Genomic DNA, 7939 nt, shown 5'->3' with positions numbered 1-7939 from the left:
GCATCCATCAAAGGACATGGAATGTGAAAATAAACTCTGAGCTTCCAAATCCTGAGCTTGCCTATAGGAGAACCCCATGGCGCTTCAGGCAGCGCTGCCCCCTGCAGGTCAACCTGCCCTACTGCCTGGGTTCAGGGACTCTGACGGTTATTCTTTTATTTCCTCTAACCAACAGAATGTTCAGGCCAGATCTCGACAGAAATAAGCATTTATTCCCATGAAACGCAGCGTACGTAAGGACTGAAAAGTATCAGTCCGGTCCATGTGGTTTCTGCTATGCACCATATTCTATCCTGGTAAACGAGATAGGTACTGCTGCTGAATTCTTGGTGCTTCTGCTTAGTGGAAAATGATGACGTTTGGTCTGACGCGTGTTACTGCCCCTCAAGATCTGGTTACACATATCCTTGTTTTGTAAACCTGCCTAAGACATACCTGACTGGTTGATTAAACGGCCTATACCTGGACAGGGCAGAATGGGGTAGGTGTGGTTCATGTTTCTGGGATTGGAGAGGTAAAGGAGGATACGGGAGGCAGACAGACAGGAAGAGAGGAGGAAGGAGGATACCATTGATGGCTTAGGTGGAAAAGGAACCACATGGGACTGGAGAAAGGGCTCTGTGGATGGCGTGAAAAGGCCTAGATGAAGAATAAAAGCAAGTATTTATAAGATTATGGACGGAAGATAATTCAGATGAGGATGGTTAAGGAAGATGACATTGAATGGGGGCTGGGAGGTGAATGGTAAGGTTACTGAGACAGCCAGTGTGGGTTAAAATTTCTGCCCAGCCCAACATAATAAGGCAATTATAAAATCTAACAGTTCCTGTCCTCTTCAGGTCTTACTAACTCTCTCTTCTTTCACATGATTCCCTGCACTCGGCCCAAAGTCTGGCCATGAGTCTCAGCATCTGCTTTGATACAGTGCTGGGTAGAGTCTTTCAGAGCCCCCCTATGGTAAGCTCCTGACCTGGTTCTCATTTTCTTCTATTTCCAATGTCCATCCCATTTCTCTTTCTGAGTAAGAACTGATCATCTTACCCTGGGTCCTCCTTCTTGTTTAGCTTCTTTAGGTGTACAGATTTTCGGGAACTCCACAAGGACCAAATATACTTGGGCACAGGGGCTTGTCTGAAACTGTTTCTCCAGCCAAGGACCATGTATGGATATAACCTAGAACCCCTGCTCAGATGTCACCCATGGTAACTCAGTATCCAAATGGGTTCTCTAATAGGGAACAGGGACTATTTCTGACATGAACTCAATGGCTGGCTCTTTGACCTCCCCAACCCCCGTGGGAGGAGCAGCCTAACTAGGCCACAGAGGAGGACATTGCAGCCAGTCCTGGTGAGACTGGATAAGCCAGGGTCAGAGAGAAGGGTCAGAGGTCCTCCCCTATCAGTGGACTTAGAGAGGTGCAGGGAGAAGATGAGGAAAGGAGGGTGTGATTGGGAGGGAATAAGAGAGGGAGCTTCAGCTGGGATACAAAGTAAATAAACTGTAATTAATATAAAAAATTAAAAATTAATTAAAAATAAGATTAAGAAGATAAAAAATAAAATCCAACAAGTGTGTGTTTTATTATTTGTGATAGTGGGTTAGATAATACCACCATGATAGTCATAAGGCTAATAATAAAAAAATATATAGCCCATCTCAAATGAGCCCAGCTCATTTTTTATTAACAACAACAAGAAGGGTAGAATCAGAAAATAAAGAAACCACCATACAATGAAATAAAATAACCATGCGTTCCTGAAAATTCCAAAAATTAAACCACAAAGAAAAGACAGTTAAGATAATCTCAGTCAGATTTTAATTAAATAGAGCAATACACAAATTATAATAAAAGAATATCTAAGATAAAGAGGCCTACTTATATCATCAGTGGGCTAAAGGAGATGTTATGACGTATGTAAATGTGCATGAGCAGTAAAAGGAGGTTGGTTGTTTCCAGAAAAAAAGAAAAAAAAAATCTGGACATAGGACAGAGCTCACATGAAAACGGAAAACTTTACAGAAAAAGTGTTAAAATTCTCTCTCTCTTTCTCTGTCTCTCTTCTCTCTCTGTCTCTCTGGCAAAGTAAACTTTATAACTTTATTAATGGTATTCAAAAAAGTAAAGCTCCCTAAGACCATCACCTTCTGTGTATGTGGGATGGAAACTATAATGGGGGGGAATGCTCAGTGTTGGGGGCAGAGTTGGGACAAGGATTGTTCAGTAAAGGACTCTCTCTTCTTCTCATGTTCTTGCTGGAGTGTGTGGTGTAGAGTTTCTTACTCCCTAGAGGCTATATAGGCCCTGAGTTTCACTACCCTGGTGCTGAAGCAATATTTGTTGTCATATCAGGAAATAAGTTTTACAGCAATGTCATTAAGAACAATGCCAGACCTGGCTTCAAAGGTGGAAGAGTGTGCATCACTATTAAAGTTACAGGAGACAACCCTAGTCCACAGTCTAGCCTAAGATACCCTTTAGTGGGTCTTCTGATATATGTTTTTCTACTTATTTGATGCCATAATAGTTGGCAGTTTTCCCCAGGTAACACGTCAGATCCACTATAGACACATTGGCAGTAGGAACACGGAAGGCCATGCCAGTGAGCCTCCCATTCTGCTCTGTAATTACCTTGTCCACAGCCTTTGCAGAACCAGTGGATGATGTTCTGGGCAGCCCCTTGGCCACCAACATAGCTCCTGAGAGGTGCTATCCACAGTCTTCTTTCTGGCAGTGACGGCATGAACTGTGGTCGTGAGTCCTTCCACAATGCCGTAGTTATCATGGGGGCACTAAGCAGGTGATGATACAAAAAGCATTGTTGACAATCTTGAGTGAGTTGTCATATTTCTTGTGGTTCCCACCCATCACAAACATGGGGGATCAGCAGAAGGGCAGTCCTTTTTGGTCCTGCCCATCAAGTGGGTCCCAGCCTTCTCTTTAGTAGTGAAGAAACCAGTAAAGTCCACAACATTCTTGGTACCAGCATCACCCCATCTTGATGTTAGTGGGATCTCACTCCTATCTTTTCCACTGATATCACATTTCTCAGCTTTAACTGTGCAATGGAACTTGCCACAGGTAGAGTCATTCTGGAGCATGTAGACCACATAGTTGAGGTCAATGAAGGGGTTATTGATGGAAACAATATACACTTGGCCAGAGTTAAAGGCAGCCCTTGTTGCTAGGCACCACATATGATCAAATTTGTTCCCTCCAACCTTCACCATTGTATCTCAAGAATGAGGCTGATACTGCCATCATGAGGCTATCTATGAACTTTCCATCATTATGCTGTCTTCTATAGTGATAAAAACACTTGCCCTGAAATTTTGTCATTTATTTCAGCAAAAAGAGATCGCTCTATTACAGTTTAATTATAATCTTCAAAGTGAAGCTATCATAAAATCGTTGGTAAAATAGAAAATAAAGGTTTATAATGACGAATCATTTCCTTTTAAAAAAATGCCTTTCATGTCCTGATAGTCTGCACTATACAAACCTACTCTTAAATTTGAAACTCTGTATATGATTAAACAGCTCTTCTATTGTCTATTGTAGTGGAGGAAGTTGTTTTACCATGAACTGTAAATCCTTTTTGTGTATTGGCAGAATAAGTGTTCAGAGCTCCCACCAATTTTCCAGCAAAGCAGCTCTTCCTTATCCATTTCCCAAGTGTTCTACTTTCCTTTCTGTTGATGTGTGAAACCATGACCAAAAGTGCCCTAGGGGGGAAACTGTTGATTTCAGACTGTACTTCTAGGTGTTTTGTAGCAATTTCCTGATATTAAAATCTTTCATCTTGGAGGAAAGCTTGTTAAGGTGTGGGATGTTAAAGGGGAGGAGAAATAACAGGGTACTTTAAGACAGGATGTTTAAAGGGAGGAGAAGGATAAACAACAGGATGTTCTAAGTAGGGAGCTCATGAAGACAAATGATGTAGACAGAGAGGTAAAATAACATGACGAGTTAAGGGGAGGTGAAATATTTCATTCTGCATGGGTGTTCTGAAGGAAATAAATGGAAGTATTTTAGAAAGCCCCTGAAACTGACAAAATTCACCAGGTTTTTCTTTCCCAAGCATATAGAAGCTATGAGAACTCCTAACTGATGCTCTAGAGAAGCTGCAATATCTAAAAGACTCTCAGACAAGCTAAGCGGCCCAGATTAGGCTCGAACCATCAGCGAAGTCACCTGGAAAAACAGAAAGGAACCATGCAGCCTGGGAGAAGCAGAGACCAACTAGGCTGGCCAAAAGAGGCTCAGACCAGCTGAACTACCTACTAAGGACAGTATTCAACCTTTAAGTATACAGGTTGTTCAGGGCTCACCAAATTTCAGCTTTCATGGGCTGTGACATCTGCTGGGATGGACTTTGGTGATCCAGCTGTCTGAGTCATTTCTGTTCTGTTCCACTCACTCATATTTCTATAAGTAACCTCAATAGAACTCATTGGTTCAATAAGTTGGATTCTATGGCAGTCTTACTTTGTTCTTCATTAATTTCCTATCTATAGCTAGAAGGGATTATTTTAGTATCTCTGACAATAGTATCAAGTAGCACCATGTCAGAGGGAAATCAGAGTTGAGCTCAAACAGAAACTGAAGTAGAAACCATAGACTAATATTGCTTACTGGCTCATGCTGCCAAATGAAAGTAGGATCCACAGTGGGCTGGGCATTCATTCATCAAATCAAAATCAGGACAATGTCCCACAGGCATGCTCACAGACCAGACTAATAAATCTGGAAATTTTCTCAGAATTTGAAGGTCACTCTCTCCAGGGGGCTATACGTTCTGTCAAATTGACAGTAAAAACTAACTGGGAGACAAGGGTAAGTAATAGGTACAATTGTCAAATATAACCACAGAATGGAAACAAAATTGGTGATTTTTTAAAGCAATAACATAGTTAGTCCACTATTCTTTTTAACATCCTCTAATATTTTTTCCTTTAATTGTATGTGGGGATAACTATTGAGAGAGACAGATGATATGAGGATTTTGCCCACCTTTACTTCTTCAGTATGTCTTATGCAAATTAGAACAATACAACAATATTATCCCTGATAGGGTTCCACAAAGACAAATTTATTTTACATAAAAAGTAAACATTAAACATTTTTGTTTTTGCTTACAGCATTAATGAGCATCTTAAGGACTTCTAGAATTGAATTAGCTGCTCCAGTTCTTTGAAATTATTTAGATTTCTTAGTCTAAGCTTCACACTTTCAAAGTGTCTAAGTGAAAATGAAAACGTAAAAAGAATATTAAAATACTGATTAAAACCTTCCAATTGATGACCAAATAATACTATTGGTAATATTTTCCACGTACTTTTTTTTTTAAAAAAAATCTCTTTTATTCACATTTCTTATATCTCTTTCTCCCTACTCCATCCCAAATCCTTCCAACATCCCAACACCAGGTAGGAGAGAGAAAGGGTTGATGGGAGAAGGAGCTCAGTTCTCTTTCTTCGCTGCTTCCTGCTGATTAGTCATCGGGTTCCTTGGAGCCAGTCCAATCTTCCTTTCAGGAGATCTCTAACTTCTTATCTCACTCCATTGACATCAACCTAAAGTAGCAGCAGCAGCAGCAGCAGCAGCAGCAGCAGCAGCCTTGTTCTTTTTGGAGCACTTCACTCTGTCTGGGCTCCAGTACTTCTTCTCTTGCCAGAATCCTCAGATTTAAACTATCTGCAGCTGGCAAAGAGCTCCTCTCAGAGCCTACATGAGGCAAATAGTTTGTTTTTATGGACTATCTGAGTCGATCCCACATTCCACATCTGGGATTAAAACAAAAACATGTTTGTATCCACAACAATTATCTATTTTACTCAATAACACTTCTGGCATGCTTTATTTACTTTTGTTTTTAAGTTAACATAAGTAACAGAGGTCTTACACCCATGTAAGACTAATACATAAAATCAGCAGTAAGCATAAAATTTGATGCATGAATATTATGTCATTCATCAAATGACAGTGGTGCGTGTATGTGTGTGTGTATTCACATATGTGTGTTATGTTAACAAATCTAGGCTCTAAGTAATGTTCAAAATGTAAGGAAAATCAGTACCTGGTGGTCCAAGCCTCTGATCTCAGATACTCTGGAGACTTAAGCAGAAAGATGTAAAACTTAGGACCATCCTGGTATATATAGTGACTTCAAGTTTAAATATGGAACTTTACATATCAAAATCTCTTCTCAAAATTCACCATAAAAACATGTCCAGGAATATATTTCAGTAATCAGTGACAGAGTATTTGTATTTCAAGTTCAAGGCTACAAGGCCTTATTTCCACACACACACAAACACACACACACAAAATAATAATCAAACAAACAAATAGAGCATGAGATGGGATGTTTAAGGCCTAAGAAACTTGGCAACCCTTTATCTTACCTGTTTCCAGAAAAAGAAATGTAAATATTATTTATTATTAGTTTTGATTTAGGTATTTTTTAAAACTAAAGAAGCATCTAATGTAAATAATGATAGCATTCATTTTTAACATAAAGAGATGTCTTTATTCTCTCCAACTCAAAGATTACATTTTATCTCTATTCTTATGCCAGGGCATCCATAATATTCATGATTTTACAAAAGTAGTATTTCTGTTCAGTCCTCTTGACAGAACTTAAGATGTGTACCTTTAGAGAGTCAAAGAGTTCATTATAATGAGGTACAGGCCAATACTCAGTTTGAGGATGGGATGTTTAGAGACATGAATAGTAAGCCAACATGCCATTCAGTTAGCTACCAGTGAGAGAGACCTGGGGCTAAAAGGTTTTACTCAGATCATATAAAACTACAAAAACTGGGAATTCTACAAAGTGACAGAATTCTATATACCTTTATGAGAACCAGGAACAGGTGACATTTAATGAACGATTTACATATGAGCAGCACAAGATCTAGAGTATCTTTCATAGAATTAGCAAATTTTAAATAAATCCAATCAAATTTCTATTTTTAATTTTTGTTGTTTAAAAGAAGGAAAATACCATCTGTTCTATTTTACCAGTAAAGACTCAAGCACCAGATGATAGGGTGAAAACCTGCTAATGCAGAGAGGCAGAGAAAGTACTCAACTGACCTTCCTTCACAGCTCAGATCTGAATGAAAAAAAACCAAAGGCTCACTAGCTCGACTGACAACCAGGAGGAAAAGGCCAAAAAAGCCAAGGCCAAAGGTTTGCTAGCTCAAAACCCAAAAAGCCAGAGAGCTGAGGAGCTGAAGATTAAGCTAAAGCCAGAGCTTAAGCTAAAACCTCTTTCTACTTCTCCACATTGTCTTAAATATCCCTCAGCTCAAAGTCCCTCCTACTCTTCGATCTTTGTCAGCTGGTTTCTTGCTCTATCTCTTGATCTAGGGTTAACTTCATTAAATCCTATGTACGGAAAGCTCTTGGAGTAAAAGTGTGTGTTAGGGCTTGGTGAACCACACCATAATCACCTGGTATGATAGGGCTTACACTAAACAATAAACATGGGTTTTCAGTTCTCAGTTTTGGAGTTCACAGTAGGATCAAACATCTTGCAACAAACTTCATGTTTTAAAAACAATGACTTGTTTAAGTTCATAAACTCAGTTGGAACACATACTGGAATATGAGCTGTCTCCCATTATCTAAAATTTAGTCCACATACTATTATTTACTGATAAATCTTTGAGTTAGATTATTATTAATCTACTTCCATATAAAGAAAAAACAAGACTTAGGAAAAATGTTTCTAAGGGTGAAAAGATCACCCTTAGTAAGAACTATCATATTAGGATTTTAAGTCTCCATAAATCCAACATTGGGAGCCACAGAAATGGCTCAACAGGTAAAAGCACAAACCACAAAATACTAGGCTTTGATCCTTGGAAACCATATAAAAAGCCCAATGTATCAAAGCAGATGCTGAGGCTAATAGCCAAATTTTGGGCAGAG

The 7939-nt window shown here is 39.2% G+C and overlaps 1 pseudogene; it reads right to left on the bottom strand.

Moving 5' to 3' along the window:
• Positions 1–2506: 2506 nt before the first annotated feature.
• Positions 2507–3228, bottom strand: LOC129689936 (glyceraldehyde-3-phosphate dehydrogenase-like; annotated as a pseudogene).
• Between the last annotated feature and the right edge of the window lie 4711 nt (positions 3229–7939).

This window comes from Psammomys obesus, unplaced genomic scaffold (assembly GCF_907164565.1).
Source record: "Psammomys obesus unplaced genomic scaffold, mPsaObe1.curated_primary_1811, whole genome shotgun sequence".
In the NCBI taxonomy this organism is placed as follows: Eukaryota; Metazoa; Chordata; class Mammalia; order Rodentia; family Muridae; genus Psammomys; species Psammomys obesus.
Note: the sequence above shows the minus strand (reverse complement) of the source record. Positions and strands in the feature narration are given on the sequence as shown.